Consider the following 19,570-nt stretch of genomic DNA (forward strand, 5'->3'; position numbering starts at 1 on the left):
GAAAATCTGGGTTTGATTCAAAACTAACCCAGGCAGTTTAAAAGGGCTGTAAACTTGGTGAGTGAAAGGAGTTCAGTTTCCATATACTACACATCCATATGCCATGTTGATGCTTGGTGTGCGTATACTTAGCTCACGTGGACTCATGTGTTGTGTTAATGTTTGGAAAGTCAGAGCCAGTTGGCAGGTCGGTTTGGAACAAGGTGCTAATGAGGTCAAGATCCTAGGCCCGGTCTTCCTGAGGAGGGGGTGCCATTTCTCAAGCCAACCACTTGCCACTAATGAGCTCAGTGGCCTTGGGCTACTCTGATTCAGTCTAACTTAACAAGTTTATTGAGGTCTACCAAGTGCCAGCACTGTTCTTGGCACTGGGGCTACTCCCAAGACTATGATGTGGTCCCTACACTAAAGGAGCTCACAGTCCACCAGGAGAGAAAAGTTAAGTCAATGTACAGGGCAGCAGCATAATACTGGAAAGAGGTGGGACTTATCAATCCTGAGGGGATCAAGGGAGGCTTCATGGAACAAGCTTTTCCTCATCTTTCAAGGCTTAGCACAAGCACTACACTCTTCTGTGCAGAGTTCCCTAGGCAAACGTGGTGTTCCTTTCTCTAGTGTCCCAGTATACTTGGACTAGACCTCCATTAATGGACAATTTGGTGAATGGATGGTAGAGATTGTACAAGAGTATAGACAGAGTTTGGAGAGGAGAAGAGCATAACAGACCAAGAAATGGGGGCAGGGGGAAATGAAAGAAAGAGCCAATGGATGGAGGAGTAGCAGGGATGAGGCTGGGGAGGTAGAAAAATAGGATGCAGCTCTTGAAGAGTTTGCACACCCTGCAGAAAAGCTTAGGTTTCATTCTGTAGTCTATGGGGAATTAAGGGTTTTTGAGAAGAATTTAACTTGTGTTTTAGCAAGACCACCTTGCTGAGATGGGACAGAAATGAGCCTGGAGGCAGTGGAATCTATTGCCACTCTCCAGGCAGGAGCGAAAGGTGGCCTGAACTTAAGTTGTAATGAAGAAGATGACAAAGAGAGGATGGATCCAAGAGATGGCTAGAAGGCAAAGTCAGTGAGACCTGAGGAATGATTGTGTAGGGGGTGAGGAAAGGAAGGTGTCCTGCATGATCCCTGGTTTCTCCTTCAGGGGATGAGGTGGATGGTGCTGTCACCAGTTGGCATGAGCAATGTGGGAAGATGTCCAGGACTGAGTAGGGGAAACCATAAGAAGTTCAATTTCAAAAGTAATGAATTTCAGTTGTTTATAAAAATTTGTGGGGAAAATGTAGGTTGTTCAATAAGAGATCAGCTATTTCTTCAGGAGTTTGGGGAACTGAAATATAGACATAAGATGAGATAAAGATGGAGATAGAGATGGTACAGAGGGTGATGGAGATGGAGATGAACATGGAGAGGGAGATGGAGATGGAGACAGATATCCAGGTAGAGCAGGTAAGAGTGAGAAAAGAATAGAAATGAAACAGGAAAACACTCAGGAACTCTAATATCTGAGAGATGCACAGAGAACATTGACCCAGCAAGAATTCTGAGAAAGAATGTTCAGAGAAGTAGAAGATGAACCAAGAGAGACAGAGGAGGCAAAGGAGACGGGAGGGAGTGGCCAATTGGGTCAAATACCTAGGAAGACCAGGAAAGGGAGGGACTGAGAAGAGTCCCTTGCATTTGGTGTCAGAAGATCATCAACAACTACTGAGAAAAGGTGTCAGAAGCAAAGACCCATTTTCAGAGGAATGTGTGAACAGAGATGAGGCGTGAACCATGCTTATTTCAGGAAGCTTGAGGACAAAGACAGGAGAGGATGAGGTAAAATCTGGGGGCAGTGCTTGGAGGGCACCTTTCCCTGTAGACTGGGCAAGATTTAGGATGGTTGAGAGGCTGCAGGTAAGAAGCTCTCGGTAAAGAAAGACTAAATACAATGTTTCCAAGAAGGAGAGAATAAGCATGAGAAAAGGAGGGACCAGCTTCAACAGGAGGCCTAACACCTCAGCCTCCATGAGAAAGTTCTTTCTTAGCTTTTGGAATAAAATATGATGTTTTCATGCTGAAATCTTTCATTTCATTACTGATCTAAAAATCTTCCTATGTTCCACACTTGAAAACATTTTTGAACTTTGTTTTTAGCTATGAGACCAACTCTTTGTGAAATGATGTAGAATGAGGAGGCATGGTTGGGTTGCAATGAGATGAGCCTAGGGGGAAAGTGTAGGTTGGGGTCCCAGCTCTGCCACTTGGAGCCTTGTTTCTTCATCTTTGTCCAGCCTGCACAGCAGGGATTGAGGAAGGTCAAGTGAGACCCACTCTGTGAAAGTGCTTGGTAAATGAGTGCAAGACAGTGTTAGCAGCTGCGTTCAGTTTCCTGGCACCTAAGCCTGTCTTCTCCTGTTTGACTTCCAGGGCCCCCTTGTTTTAAATGAGGTAATACACGCACATAAAGACCTTAAACGTTGCTTGGCACAGGTAAGCACCCAATAAAATTTGACGATGATCAGGCTTTCCTCCACCTCCCCCACCTCCACTGCTCTAGTGCACCTCAACAAGCTATTCCATTACCACGTGGCCTCCTGTGGTGTCCACCTTACATGCCATCTGAGGCATCTCAGCCTGCCCAGGATGAAGGCTCAGTGGCCTCCTGTCACATTTTCTCATGTCCGCCCCTTCTTACCAACTATTACAATGAAACTGGTGTGTTCAGCTCATTCTCACAACAACAGTGATGTCTGTTGAGATTTTAATTGATCACCCCTCCCGAGTTCTCACAGTGTAGTATGGCATAAGTCTTTAGCCAAGGAATGAAACTTCTAATGGTGGAATATCAAGTAATGTGTTAGACGGGTTAACACGCTACAAATTTAATGGAGTTCAAACTTGGTATATTTGATATGACTAATATTTTCCAGCATAAATGGGAAACTGAAGCTGAATATTCCTTGGAAGTGTCCTATGTTAGAGTTTTCGTTATTCATATTCACATTTACTGTTTGTTTATACCACAGCCCTTTCTGAAAAGGACTTGAGTCAGCTTACAATAAAGTATGTATGTATAAACAGTTTAATAAAATCAAGATAGAAAATCAATACTATGGAAAAAATATAGAAAAATACAGAAAATGTTTTAAATATTACATATATACATATAGAAGCAAGTAGATCATAAGTCTGCACACATACACATTCATATACACACAAATGCTACAAATTTGACTTTGAGCTTCCTAATTGCCTGGGCAAAAAGAAAAACAAGACAATTCAATTCTGTAGTGGGAATTGTAGCTGCTCACCAACGTGTATCCCTTTCTAAACATGACGTTTCACATTTTCCTTATAGCTAACCGAGCCAAGAGATTAACTTCTAGCCAAAGGGATATAAGTGGAATTGATAAGTACAATTTACAAGTCATACACTTTAGCATAATAGACATGTGAAGGGATGCAGATGTAGTGGCAGGAGCTGAAGCAGCTATTTGGAATCCAGAGGAGCTATGTGTTTAGGATGGCAGAATCTCTATACTAGACCTGGACTGCTGACCTTTGGGCTATTACTTTGCTGGAGCTACAGGAGTTTTGGATCTTTTTCTTTCATTAGCTTAGACTGTACCCTACCGATATGGAAGTTGGTACTTAGAAGTGGAGTCCTGAAGTAAAAATAGATGGTAATGCCATAATGGTCAAACAACAAACACTGATATTGAAATATGTAAAGCTGTTGACTTTAGTCATGTTATGGTAAATATTTGGTAAAACTACCACCAGTGGTAGATGACTAGTAATTGACAATCTTAGCAAAGGCTTACACAAGAGGTTAACTCAGGTGATAGCTAGTCAGTTTGCAAGCAGATGCCTGCAAGCTACAATCTAAATTGAATGAAAATCTGGTCACTCAGCAGTTTGAAAATGCATCTGCTTTTGTACCAGCAAATATATGGAGAGATGGAACTATGACATCAAGCCTTTCTTAGAGCCTAATACTGAGTGTTCCCTATAATGGGGCCACTCCCTAAGGGTGTTGCTTTCTCACTCAAAGCTATTGTTTTAAAGGCCTTTAGGGAGTGTCCAGCAAAATGAGAGAGTGGTATGTTGAACATGGAGATCAGGAAATGAAAAAATAGAATCTTTTGCCTTAAGACTTATGGATAGATGAGATCTTGAGCAGTAGTTAGTGGCATCTGGAACTGACAGGAAGCAAGTGGACTATGAGTCTATTGGGTTTTAAGGGAACTGTATTGCCAAAGAAACCACAAGCCCAGTCTGCAAAAGACAGTGTCCATTTGAACCTTAAAAGAATCCCCAGACTCCTGAACTTTTACCAGCAGGCAACAGGCTATGCCCATTTTATAAGTGGCCATGAAGGATAAAGGCAAGAAAACCTCCCACAGGACCAGAAGAGCTACTCCCAGCATCCCAGTCCAACCAAGGGGCCCTGCACTGCCAGGGCACAGAACCTGCAATTCCCATCTGCTGGGGTTTAACAGTTGCTGTGGACTAGTGGCTACTGTATGTTCATCATTCTTCACTTTTCTGAATTGGAGTTGTTATTGTGGTTATCCACAATAAAATGGTCATAAAACTTTGTTTATTGTGGTATTTTGGTTGGAAGGTGGGGCTGAAGATAACTTGTCTCTTTGTTTCTAGGGCACCAGACTACAGGAGTTAGAGCTAGACTTGATGGAGAGGATTGTACATTATGCAGAGATTCTGGACTTCAAGCCTGATGGAGAATGCTGCGTGTGGGAAGAAGGGAGCACAGGAGTACTTGGATGGCCAGAGGGGCAAATTCTGGCAGATACTGAGTTTGTCCACCAATATCTATGCCTCTTTCTTCTTTAATCGCCAAGCTCTTCTCATCCTCCCTCAAAGGCAGGCATGGCCTTGAGACTAATTTCTGGCCAGTGGGAGGTGAGCAGGAATAAGTTAAGCCATTTCTGGGTTCCCTTGCCCTTTGCCCCTTGGAACAATCACTTTGAACCCAAAGGTAGAAGCTGTGTGTTAATGATGGGAGAACCTCCTATGAGCTCTAGATCATCTATCTCTGGACTTTTACACCAAATAATAAACATCCAATCTGTTTTAAGCCACTGTGTTTTGGGCGTCTTTGTTATAGTAGGTTAGGCTAACACAGTCTACTTACTAGGAAGGGGAAAGTCTGCCAGTTTCAAAAGAAAAACTTTTTTCTTTATCCTGGCTCTGAAGCCAAAATGAAAATTTTCAAGTGTAGCCTTACATGGAGTGCCCTGTGGACAATATCCCCCACAACATTTTATAACAATTCAGAAGTTTGTACATGGCCATCCTCCACATTCTCACCTTTTTAAAGTGTTAAAAACAAAAGTATAACTTTGAAGAGCATCTTAATGAAAGCAGTATTTAAGAGCTTCCACTAGCGGGTTTCAAATATGGAGTCTGGGGGTTGGGGGTGGGGGACTTGATTCCAGATGGAGCTGAAAACCTTCTGGAGTAGCAGAATATACAGAGTGCTTCTCAACTTAAGTCATCTAAAACCTCTCTGGCAGTGACGATGAGGGTCTAGCGGTGTGTCTTTGATGTTGCATTGGAGGTCTGTGGAGTAAATAGTGGGGTTCACATTCCATCAGGAAACCAGAGAAGCATGAACAGTGTTCTCTAGTGTGTTACATCTTACTCTGTCCTTGCTTGAATGGGACTCAGGAGATCTGGCACGCCAGAAGGCAGGGATCTGCTCAGGATGGGTTCAAGCACAGGTACCAAAGCTGCCTTCAGCTTCAGACTTCTTTCCACCCAGAGGCATCATGCCAGTGTGTGAGCCCGCATGCTGCACAAGAAGTAGACCCTATGCTTCCATCTTTTCAAAATAAATCTCAGTCCCCAGAACACAAATAGCTCCCCTTTGAAGCACTGGTCCTTGCCACTTGGCTACTCAAAGAAGCCTTCCTCCCAAAGAAAACCAATCCTCTCTTTATTTCACTGTAATGCAAAAGCTATTTTCTATCGTAGAACTCAGAGTATATTTTACAGTAAAATAATACAAAACATTTTAATCTGTCTTCTTGATTGTCTTATAGAATAACTGGTTTCTAAGCTGCATTATTTCTTTTGTTGTTGTTGTTGTTGTTTTAAATGGAGGTACTGGGAATTGAACCCAGAACCGCATGCATGCTGAGCATGCGCTCTCCCACTGAGCTACTTCCCTCCCCCACTAAGCTGCATTATTTCAACATCAATTAAGAGAAATAGATTAGAGATGCGGGGCAGACTTCTGCTTATAGTGTAAGTGCATCTAAACACTGTTTTCAGTTCATGTAAACTAAAAAAAAGCAGGATACAAAACTGTTCACATAGCATTCATATGTGTGTGTGTGTGTGTGTGTGTGTGTGTATGTGTGCGTTTACAACCTGGAGAGTGAGAGTGAGGATAATTTTTATTTTCTTCTTAGTGCATGTTTGTATTCTTGGAAGACATCTTACCTATATATTAACAAAAACACTTTCAGAAATAACCCCCTCCAATCTGCCAGAATTTTATAACAGAGGGACTGGGCTGACATTATCTAAAAGCCCACTAGCCTGACCAGTTTTAGCACCTTTAAAAGTGTTGACCGTCAGACAGTGTGTCTTTCTCGACGTTAGGCAATAGGACACACATAGCATCGATCCGTGAAATAGTCTTTGCCACCTGCCCTGGCCTCCCTGCTTCCCCGGCAAAACAAAAAAAGGAAAAACAAAAAACAAAAAACAAAACCCAAAACGAAACAAAACAAAACAAAAAAACTATTAATCAATCAAGCCTCAAGATCTAATCTCCAGTTTACAGGCAACAAGGAGTTAGTGAAACAAGCTAGAAGACGTTACTAGGAAGCAGCCTCCCAAGGCCAGGGTTCCGCGGGTGTTCCACAGGACAACGGGTCTGGCTTCTTCAACAGAAGAAAAAATGGCAGTAGGAAGAGGGAGAATGTTAGATGTTAAAGTTTGAAAGGGATTTATGAGAGTTGATAATTAAATGCAATGTGTGCACCTTGTTTAGAACCTAATTCAAATAAACCAACTCGAAAAAGACCTTTTTTTAGGAAATTGGGGAAATATGAATATCAAGTGGAAACTGAATCTCTGTTAAGAAATTAATATGAAATGTTGATTGAGAAAGAAAAAAATGTCAAGGAAAAGACTATCAACCTAGAATGTTGCGCCTAATGAAACTATCCTTTGAAACTATCTTTATTATCTTTTGAAAATATAAAGATATTTTCAGTCTAACAACCTCCCTCTCCCCAAATGCATCATGGCATTAAGGTGAAAATTAAGAGCATGAAAGGATTAAATACAGCCTCTTTTACATCAGTTAGGACAGTGACATAATCTGGCAGTTTATCCTGCTGTAATTCTTGCAGAGGGATTAAAATCCAAGTTTTGCAGCAGCTATCACCAACTATTGATGTAAAGTACAGAAAACATGTTCCTCACAGTGATTTCTAAAGTCCAAAACACCAAAGGGAAATAGCATAGATAGATACGAGAATAAAATGATAAATAAAAGCTGAAAAGAGACTCATGTTATTTTCTTTAAGATAAGAGAATGTAATTTTAGTTAAAATATCAATATGCTGAAATTTCAATTGTTCCTCAGTTAAAATTTTGGACTAAGGGATGCAAAGCTGCCTTTGTTAGGGTACTAACTCAGAGCTCAGCCCTCCTCAACGCATTCCCTGTGGAGGGGCAGGGATCCCTGGGGAGCAGCTAGAAGGTTAGTCCCATGATGGCAAATATTTTTGTGTTGTTCAGTGATGTGTCCCAAGAATCTAGAGCAGACACTGGCACATAGTAAGCACTCAATGTTGTGGAGTTGAATTTTTAAACATGGACTATAAACAGAACATAGAAAAAGAGGGACCATAAAAGCTAGCCTGGGGCTTCTACCCCTCACTTAGCAAAGAAGATACTGGAGAAGGAACCACTGAGGGTTCTTCTGAGTTTTTGTGTGCAGGCCCACCCTGGAGAGACCTTAGGATAAGAAACATGGGAACAGGGTGGGGACAATGATACAAAAATGAGGGCTTTGTGTATTGTTGATTTGCTGCAAAGAGAATAGGCTGCCATGTGGCGTCTTATTCTCCTTTCTGGAGATAAAGTCAAGGACTATAGGAGAAAGTTCTCAACTCACTCCATTTTTAACATTTCTTTGTAGGAGGCTGAGGTCCATGGTCAGTGAGTAGAGTGGTAGGATTCCTGTTTTGGTGGAAAATGGAAATCTGGAGCAGCCTGATTTAGGTAGTGAGTGTACCATATTTTGAATGGATAACCCAAATGGGAACACCTATCTCTTTCTTACATGAATCTATGTCCTAGCCAGCACTCTACCCATGGTGATAAAGGAAGGGCATATTTACATATGTGTTTTGATTAATATCATCTGCACCTTCAACCTGCATCTGCAGACTCTTAGCCCACATCTGTAGTCCATCCAAGCCCATTTATTTATACTGAGATCTGCAGATTTCATAGGGAAATCCACAGATATGTAGATCTCTCCTTAAAGAGTACTATATCATACCCAATAAATTCAACTTGGGAAGCTTAGCATGAAAACTTCTACAGACTTAGGAGAAAATCTGATTCTGGGCAAAACTCAGCACCCCAACACTCCAGCTGTCAGCTTACCCCTGAAACTTCAGCAACTTTAAGGTTCTCCTAATTGGTGAAACCTTTCAAAGATGCTGAAAAACAACCGGCATGGACTTGTTAAACATAAACACTCTCTTCCCTATTAACGTGAAGGGTTTTGAACAAACGTCATGGCCATAACAATGGCTATAAATGCCATTAATTTTCATTTGTATTTAATAGCTCAGTTTGTATTAATTTAAAGAGGGAAAAGCCCTTTGTAGCCTAGCACAATCCAACGAATCATTCTACCTTGATTCTCCCTAGCTGTGCCAAAAGGAGTTTTCATTTTAATGGGTGTGACATGAAAAGATGAGGGAAGTGCTCTTCTGCAGTTCTTGGAATGTTTTTGTCATAAAGTTTCCATGAATGTCTTGATTGTACCATCATGTTAATAGTCTGCTCTGAATTAGGACGAAATTTTATTTCATAACACTTGTCACCAAAAACAAGCACATCTCACCACCCAACTATAACATGTATAAACATATGAGGAATCAAATCCAGGTATACAGTTAAACCTGAGATCCTAAGATGAAACAGGTCAGCCTGGTAGAAGGAAATTTTACAGGGTTTTGATATTCCTACTTTGCACCATGTAAATAAAAGTCTGTCACTTGACATAAATTTGCAAGTATGGTCGAGCAACTTTTAACAAATAATAAAGTTGGGTGAGGGGAAAACATATCCTATCAGATATTGAGATGTACTATAAGGCTTCGGTAATTAAACGTGTGTAAGTGCTCAGGAACAAAAAGATAAGTCCGTTAAATGGAGAATTCAGAAGTATATGGAAAAACTTACAGTTCGAGAAAAAGAGAGAAAATGAATGTTGTGTAAATTATGACCCTCAAAGAGATACATGATCGAAAATCTAAAACTATTCATTGATGTACCTGTCCCTCAGAGTTCTTTATTGTACACTCAGGTGTTATTCAAGGATGATAAAATTGTGTGTTTATTGGAAGTGGTACCCAAAGCACCAATAACTATAGCAGGATTCTGGGGCCAATATAGATTCTTTTGATTGGTGACCTACACTTGGAGGCTTGGAGCCTTCCAAGTACCCCATGGCAATAAAAACTGTATAATGTATCATTCAAGCTGTGATACCCTGGAGAACAAAAGGGCTGTTATTAATTATGGTGAAAGAACACATAATTCTGGACCATACTGGGAAAATCAGGATATACAGTCACCCTATCCATATCCATATAATGCCAGGGACTTCATAAAAATTCTAAAGCACTTGGGGCACTTTAATTTCCGAAGTTGTCCCTAGGGATCCAGACCTAGCTTTGGGTGAATGTGTACATTCTGTTTTGGCCCAGAGGCTGTGGAAGTATTTGTTCCAGAATCACATCATTTTTTTTTTCCTGCCCTCCATACCCCACCACCTTTAAGTTCTTTCAGTTTTGGGTTCTGACCTACAGAGAGCAGGAACTGGAGGGCATTTTTTTAGGTAGAAAGATGAACTCTTGATCCCCTTATAGCCTTCCCCAAATGACTGGAAAGCTAGCATTTTCCAGAACTAATCCCTTCCACTGTGACTTGAGCCAACCTAGCCAAAAAGATAGTTATAAACTAAACTCTCTACATATGTTAATGTGGTTCTATCATTTTCAGGCGAAGACATTTCACAGCTGGTAAGATGCCCGGAAGCACAGTGGAGACGGGAAGCGAGCAGGTGGGGAGTTAACATTTCCTGAGCACCCAGGATACTCCAGGCACTGGGTTTGATGCATTTTAAAGTTGTCTCAAGTCGATCATCCCGGAAACTCTATGCGATAGGTGTTTTATACTCATTTTCAAGGTGGAAATATTAAGCCTCAAAGACGGCAGGTAATTTGACTAATGCCACACAACTACTAAGAGCCGGCTAAAAGAACATTTGTCACCTTGTGCTTCCCCACTTCCATCTGAGTTTCTTCCTTTTGTAATTGGCTTCATCCGACTCGATGTTTCAAGTGATAACAGTGGAAACTTTAAGACACAATCATTGGAGGCACATCCAATGGGGAGGAAAATGCGAAATCTCCCAGTGCTAGAAAGGCAGAAACACCATCAGATGGTCATTTAAAGGAAAGAAATGACTTACAAAAAGACTTCTAAAATGTAGCTGTATTTCCCAGACTACCGTTGGACCTAAATGGGAGTTTTCTCTGCTGACAACAAACTTTTCTGTACCATGGCTTCACCACATGTTCTGAGTTCTCAGAAATCATCATTTTTCTGCTCACTTCTTAGCGTCTCTGTCACCCTGGTGGTGAGTCCTGTGCTTAAAAAGCTGAAGCTCCCCCAGTGTCAGATGTGCTGTTTACATGTGACCACATTAGTTGCTTTGATTCTCCGTTTCCTGTACATCTGGCTGAAGAATGGCCAGATGGAAAGTTGCGGGGAATACAGTTGTGTACCACGCAGTAGCACACAGTGGCTGCCATGTGCTGGATGACATGCCACACGTTCAAGCTGCATTCTAAAGACGACGGCACACTCTGCATCAACTCACCTGTGTTGAATTTGGGGTGCCTCTGTGTCAGGCAGATAAGTGCCTGCGCTTTTGTTCCTGGTAGTTCATCATCTCTCCTTCTGATCTACTTTTGGTCCATCTCTCTCTCTCTCTCAATCTCTTTCAATTAGGCCAGATCTCATAAGATGTATACTGAACCTAAAACCAGTGCTTCCGGTTAAAAACTCTAGAAAAGTCTGCACATAGTTCACTAGGTTTTTAGCACAACTCCCTCCCCCTGACCCCGGGTAAATACTAGAAAATTAGAAAGCAGCTTGGGAAAAACTCTTTTGAAAGGTGTAGAGGTTTGACTTTTCCATGTGGGCATACCCATATTTAAGTTACAGGATTATCCACTGTGCTCAGAAATGACAACAAACAGGATACTTGACAAACAAGGATAATGGAGCCATTGAATTGCATCATTGTTCATAGAGAAAACAATGACCCTTATGATGCTGTGCGTGTATGGAACTGCATTATCATTTATTCCGAGCACAAGCACAAATATGGAACAGATGAACTAATGAGATGTCATCTGAATTTCCATGGGTTACACTGACAGCCTAGAACTGTAGTTTTACTGAACAATGCCAAAACATTCTTACGTTATAATAGCAATAGTGACATTTCACTTGGATAATCCTGTTTGTTTTCATTTATTTTAACGAGGTAGTTTGGGATGGTAACCTGAAGTGGAAAACTGGGGAACAGGTGACAACATGATTTGAAATGCCTCCTGAATTGAAAGGTAGTTAAAAGCTAAACTAAATGCTTGCATGCACAGTAGTTACCCAGAGCTATATATTTTACTCTAAAAACAGGGAGGCCAAAGTGCCAATTTTAAGAACTGAGGACTTTATTACCTTTTAAAACTTTTCTGCATACATGAGTGGATAATAAGGACTAATTTGCTGCAATTTTGTGGCCTGTTTGCACATGTTGCATTTCCCAATGATGCCTTCTTTATGGAAAAGAGTGTGCTGGGCACAACACATTTTTTTTTCCTGTGCAGTGATCATATGTCTATGATTCATTAAATCCTTCAGTATACACACACAGTCAGTAGGGATGCAGATGGCTAATGAGTATGGACACTTGCCAAGCCTTTAGGTGTCCCAGCTTATAAAAGGGGTTTCTAACATTGAGAGCTTCAATTATGTCACTTAAACCCATCAACCTTTTCCCCTTGCCTAATGCTGTAAATCTTTCAGATCTATTATTTCTATTATATCTGATGCCTGGAGTGAAAAGAATTCTGACATTTTTGTTTTCCGTAGAGACTTAGAATGAGAAAATGGAATATCTCTAAGTCTTCCCTAACAATTAAAAACGAAGAGACTGTCCTCATTCCATCTTATCAAAGGCTAACTCAGCTAGTAAGTAGACCTCTCACATCTTTCTGGGGCCCAGGGTAAGAACTCATACTAAACTCTGGTCTTTTAGGTCCAGGGAATAAAGAGTAACAAGCTATTCCCCACCCCAAAGAGTACCCTTCTTAGGTTGGCTCCAGGGACGCCTGGCAAGATCTAGTCAGTGTCTAAGTGAAATAGCTAAGAGGTGAAAGAAAGATAGTCTATCTTATCAGCCCAGGACCAGTCAAGAGATAAGTTACACTAGTGGAGAGAATTTAATACAAAGAATTATTTACTAGGCACTGAATTACTGAAGATGCACAAGGGAAACACTGAGCTCTCATGGAAACAGCATGCAGTTACCACCTGTAGGGCAGGAAACAAAAGGAAGAGAAGAAATTACTATAACCCAGAAGCTCAGAGGAAGAGCCCCAGTGGATCTGACACTCAGGTGTCTGAGGAGGGAGCACCGCTCTGACGGTGCAGAGTCTTAACCTTGGAGGATGGGTCCTGTGGAGGGTAGACTCACACCTCCCCCGGGAAGGTGGCAGCTGGCGGGTGCTGGTCTATCTAAGGCCAGTGGAGGGGCCCCTGGAGTGGCCCAGACATCTGAGAAGGGGATGCTGCTGGCTGAGACAGTGTCTCTGAGAGGGTTCCCTGTGACCGGCTCTGCAAGTTTTGGAAAAATTGCAAACTGATACCAAGTCCTGCTACTGGCACTGACGGTCATGGCTTGGGTTGCTGGGCGATACTGAAAGGAACATCTGGTAAAAGTGGCCTCAGAGGTAGCAGGAAGGACAATAAACTTTCTCCTCCTCCAGGCCTGTGGTCTCCCTCTACCATACCCTGGAGGCAGAGCCTAACAGAGAACTAGTAGCAACAGAGAAATACATGTGTTTGCAGGAAGCCAGCATCCCAGAGCAGAGCATCGAAGGAGAAGGACAGGTCTGATGCTGAGAGCTTAATGATGAAAGAGAACAGCTGTGGACATTAAAAGCTGTGTTGACCAGGAGTGGGGTTCTACGTGGAGTTCTCATGGTTGGTCTCACGCTGGACTTTGCACCTCTCCCTTCACCCTGTGTCGGCTCCTCTGGCTAAGGACGCTTATTGGTAAAACTTTAGTCAAGACTGTTTTCTTTCTAACTTTTGATGCATTATTACATCAGAACCAGAGTGGATTCAACTGGAGAAGGTCTTTTATAGAGATCACTTTTACTTCAGAGAGTTGTTTACCATTCTGAGAAGGAATTTTTTTTAAAAAGTCTATCTTTACACAAAAAGGAAAAGCAAACCCTCCTTGAGAAATGATTTCCCCTGGAGGTCTTATTTACGAGGATTGGCATCAGTAACGTGGCCCTCTCCGCGCTCTAGCGTGTGAAGTACCTGCTCAGGGAGTACTTCCTGCCAGCCTTCCTGAGCGTGGGGCAGAGCCTGCAAAGTGCTCGGTTTCCCTTTCAGAATCTCTGGCTTCTCCACTGGTCTCCTTGTCAGTTCTGAGTTGATTCAGGTAAGAGAATGAGGAAGCCCACTTGCTCGTCTTAGTTTTTATTTTGTAAACTGAGGAACCCTACCCTTTCCATAGATTTTTTTTTTTCCTTCCAAAGTGTAGAGAGGTCTGCAGGTGTCTTCTAATAGGAAAGCAGGACCCCAGTAGGGTTTTGCCTATGTTAGGGACTTCAGCTGCTGAAATGAATACCTGATTCACGTAAAGAATGATCAGTCAGCTGCCACTTGGCTTACACAGGGCACCTCAAAACCCCCTGGAGGCTGGCTTATGTAACAGCCTCTCACAGTAGAAAACACAGAGGCAAGTACAGAGTGGTATTGTTTCCACTGTTTCTCCTGGGGAAATTAGTTTGCCACCTGGCAAGAGGAGAGATGGGCACGTATTCCTAGAAATAATAATCTACCTGTGTGCCTGCTGGGGCCTCCACACGGGAGGAGGCCCCTTGTGAAGGGCAGGTACAGTTTCCATCTTGCAAGCCTCCCAGCGGGGAGCTCCCCAAAGGAACTGGGAAAGAATGACTTGGGTCTCAATCTACAGCCTGAACCTGATTTCGAACCAAGTTCCCAACAGGGAAGTGACAATGGGTGCTGTAAATGATGCTTTATTCAGTAAGCTAATTGAAACAGAAAACTGCGCAAGACGTATTTGCATGAGAAGGATAACCAGACATGGAAAATTTTGATCTGAGAATATCTGCAAATCGGAGAAGTAACATCAACGAGTGTGAAGAGTGACAAAAACAGCAAGGCCAGGCCTCTGCTAAGTGACAATCTGAGCACTGTTTTATTTACTTCGGGGTGGAGAAGGGTTATAGATTTTTGATTTCAGTTCCCATAAAACTCAACTTCCTCTGTAGGAGAATTGGTCCAAATTGCCTATTTATTCTTGCAGAGACACTGGGCTCTCCCCCAAATTTGAAGAGTTCAGATTACCAGTCATCCCCCAGAATAAACATGGGACAAAGCTAGTTTCTGGCATTGAAACAGAGGTCCTCTGTATTCCTGTTGTCTGATAAAGTGTCCGGAGAAATCACAAAGCACCCCAAGCTTTAGGTCGCTCTACGAGGAGGGTGCAAGATCACCCAGCCTTCATATTCAAAGAGCGTCCTGAGGATGCCTCACACGGCCCCAGGCAGAGGGGGGCTTTGTGACACCCTCTCTCAGGGACACAGGGTGGCTTGAGTTCTGTTAACAAGTTGGACAGAGCAAGCCAGACCACTAGTCACAACAATAGGTAGTCCAGAGAGCCTATCTTAGACCAAATGCATTAAGAAACAAAGAGATCTGTAAGTAACCTCCCCACCAACGTTAACCACACCAAAAGTGAGCCAAACCCAGGCTTCTCATAACTGGTTCTTGTTCCGACACAAAAGTGAGAAGAGCCATTCGCTGTGGCCAACGGTTACTGTCGCTCTCCTCTGTCGAAAGCCACTGTCTTCGAAGGGCTTACTAAGGGTCTCCACTAAAAGAACAAAAAACACGGGTAAGACTGGTTTCCTCTCAAGTTATGACTCAACTCTGGTCACCACACTTCCACTTGGGCCTATTAGCATTTGGTGGCCAGAATGTCACTCTTCTTAATCGGCTGCTCTAGCAAACAACAGCCCTGCCGCCTTTCAGTCATCTAGAAAGCCACAAGAATATTTCCTTTTGACTCTCTTCTCTCCACATCAGACCCACAAGTCAAGCTAGTGCTGAAATCTATCTTCGCACAATCTACTAGAAAGTGGCCCACCTTAACTTGCTTGTCCTGCTAAAATGAGAGGCAAGAAATAAACAACTTAATGTGAATTATAAATAGAGGGCACTGGTAATTGAGCCTGCCCCAGACCCAAGCACAATGGAGATGCAGGAGAGCGTTCTGCTCCATCTTCGCCTGAGTCGGGAACCGTCCCCTTGTGAGATGTGGCCTTCCCCCTCTGCACCAGGGAAGCCAACACACATCCACACAGAAGCCTGTGGCAGGATCCCCAAGAGCCCTCTGGACTTGGGGGAGGTGGTCAGAGAGAAAAAAAGCTACCATTTTCTCTTCTGCATCCATCCTGAGATCAGAGAACAAGAGCAGGTTCTGAAGAGCCACTCTGTACGGGCAATCACCTCTGTGATTACATACACATTGAGAATTCCATGATGCTACTTGGCTTTGAGATTTTGTTATGACTGTTTTTAATCTTATTTCTAATTACAGTAATATTAAACTGATAGTTCAGATGTATTGTGCTGAGGATCATGGTAAGCATTAACTATCTTATCTCCTGACAACTACCAGTTGAATTAGATACACAAAGAGGTGAACCTGGTGGGGGCTAGACTGATGAAGAATGACAGAAATTGGGTTCAGCCCTAGGTCTGGTACCCCCAGAGCCCATTCTATTATCCACTTCAGTTCACTCCCTCCCCATGAAAAACACTGAACTGTGTATATCCTCAGCAAACCCAAATGCTTAGCTCCTGGAGCCGAACGAAAATGACTATTACAGATGCCACTGTTTGGTTTCTCTGCTGGTGCCTATCAGGGTTATTCAACTGAATGTCTTGTCCCTTTGCTCCAGTAGCTCCTTTGCCCCTTGGAGGTGTCCTTCTCACCCCTACCCCCCATTTCTTCACACCCCCTCATCTGCAGCCATCCTCACCCAGGCCGTCGCAATGCTTCTCAAACTTAAAGACGTAACCCAACTTCCACCTCTCCCAAAAGGCTTCTCCACCTACTATGCTCCCACCTCTGAATTCCTGTGAAACTTAATATTTATACTGCTGACTTGGCACTTGTGTTCTACATTTTACTGTTAGTTCTATTTGAGAAAAATCCATCTTCAGGCTGAATTCATTATGCCCCAGTTTTTTATGGATTACTTATAATCCTTGAAGGCCAGGATTCCACATTAAAACATTTTTTCTCCCTCCAAACACAGCAAGCTCAGGCATTCAGTAAAGGACCACTGAGAGCTGGGGAAGAAAGCCTGCCTCAGCCTGGTATCTGAAACAGGCTGGGCTGGCAGGGAAAGAAGTTAGTCCGTTTTCTTGGAGCTTTAGTGAGAACTGCGGAATACAATACAAGAATAGTCAAAGGAGTCTCTTCAGGGTCAGAAAACAATCCTCTGACCCCTCAGTTCCTGGCCTCCCATGTTCCAACTTCTCTCACATTGTCCAGTCAAATGTCTACATTTTGTACTAAAGGTATGTGGCATGTCAGACCCTGAAAAATAACACCAACTTTTACTTACGAGTTTCACTTACCTTCACACCTGTGGTTTGGAAGGTGTCAAATTTCCTCTGAAGCCTTTCTGCAGAGCTTCATTCCCCCTCCTTTTCCCACCCTGCCAGTCACCCCTGTCAACAGTGACAACCTCCTTGTCAAACAGAAGTCACTTGAGCTATCAGCTTTCAGTAGCATCTGAGTTGGGATAATCCCTGCTTCCTATAAAACTGTTTTCCTTCTCGGAATTGCTGGTTCCTTTTTATTGAGGGTTTCTGAAACTTTTCTCACTAAAGTCTCCTGCCCAGATGATTTCTCAGTTTTCTGAAAGTCTCCATCCGCTGAAAAGATTTGGTAAAACTTTTGTTTCCTATAGTTTGTATGATGAAAAAAATGGGTGTAGTACTTTTTTTTTTTCAAATATACACGGCACCCCGGAGAGTTTCAGATGCCCTAGAAATGGGGATCTCCTCGGGGATAACTGTTCAAATTACTTTTTGTTTTCATTATCTGCTTCTTTACCCCTTCCATTTCCAATCTAGAGCCCATCCTTTGATGACCTAAGCTAAGTGATAACACTTTTGCCAACCTCAGAATCCTGTCGCCATATTTTCATTCCATATGAGTGCATTCAATGTGAATGCACTATGCTGAACTCATTAACCTGGAGGAAAGTCATAGACAATAAGTGTTACTTTGGAAAAAAGCCCCTATTCATCCAGCTTGTGTGAGTGCTGATTCAAGAGATGAGTAAACCAACAAGTAAACATCCAAACATCCAAAATGGCCTCCCACGACCATCTCTCCATTTTCAATGTGCCAGTTCTTTGCCACCAAGCTCAACATTTTAGGGAGGCTGAGTTTTGGGAAGGGATTAAGAAGCTCGTCATCTTCCCATGAAAATGAGCTGAGCCCTGATCTTACTGAGAATGAGCTGTAACCACAGAATTGTCTCCACATGAAGAGAAAGCACTAGGTAAGATGCCACAGAAGGGGTCCTCCACAGATGATGACTTAGCATAATCCAATGAAGCTCTACACGCAGAACTCTCTTCCCTCGGGGGTTTGGTCTACACCCAACACATTTAATGAAAAAGAACTAGGTAATTGGAGTTGCCAGGTGTGTGGACCGACGTGTTTTCATTGACCAAGTGCCTGGGATGTTCATGTTAAAGTAAAAAGACAGCAATTCATCTTAAAGCAAACTGTTAGAAATATTGCCTTTCTTTCTTATCTTCTGATTTCCCTGAAATCAGCTAATGGCAAAATAGAAGCTTTATCTTCCTTTCTAAAGCACAGAACAATCACTCCCAAGAATCAGAAGATACACGTTCAAGTCTCACATCAGCGAGACACCAACAGTGCAACCTCATGCCCAATATTAGTTTTCTCAAATGTAAAGCACAAATGTTGTCCCAATTATCCCACAGGTATATTGTGAAAATTGAATTAATATGTAAAGATACCTCACACACTTTGAAGCTTTAGATGTATATAAACTCTACATAATATAATTATTCTGTATTTATTTTCCCATTAATAATTTTTGATTTCCTGCCATTTCTCAAATCCACTCTTTTAATATACCAATGTTTTTTTCCTGGAATATTTAAAAGTTTCTTTTTGATATTTTGACCATTTCTAATCATCTGCAAAATAAAATTGAGGGAAAAACCTAGGTTTCTTGAACTATTTCTGGATAAATATTCAAGCATTCTGGTCTTTAAATTTTTTTTATAACCAAAAAAAGCTGGCTTTCTTTTTAGAATTTTTTAAACACATAAATTTTAAAAATTATTTTTATAACAAAACTTGGTGGTGGTGGTGTTCTGAAATACATCAGAAGAACAATGATATTTTGCTTGGAGTCCTCTCTTGAGAACTATATTTAAATTTCAATATATTTTTATTTATTTAAATAAGGACACCAACCCAGCAAGAAGAAAAAAATTTCAAAAGCCTTTCAATATATATTATAGCAAATTATCATTTTTTTCAGGTCTTTTTTAAATTGAGGTACAGTTGATGTATAATGTATGTTTCATGTGTATAACAGTGATTCACAATTTTTAAAGGTTATATTCCATTTATAGTGGTTATTGAATATTGGCTATATTTCCTGTGTTGTATCCTTGTAGCTTATTTATTTTATACATAGTAGTTTTTATCTATTACACCCCACCCCTAACTTGCCCCTCCCCCCAGTAACTACTTGTTTGTTCTCTACATCTGTGAATCTTTTTTGTTACATTCACTAGCTTGTTTTATTCTTTAGATTCCACATATAAGTGATATCATATGGTATTTGTCATTCTCTGACTTATTTCACTTAGCATAACACCCTCCAAGCCC

This window comes from Camelus ferus, chromosome 8, assembly GCF_009834535.1.
Source record: "Camelus ferus isolate YT-003-E chromosome 8, BCGSAC_Cfer_1.0, whole genome shotgun sequence".
NCBI lineage: Eukaryota > Metazoa > Chordata > Mammalia > Artiodactyla > Camelidae > Camelus > Camelus ferus.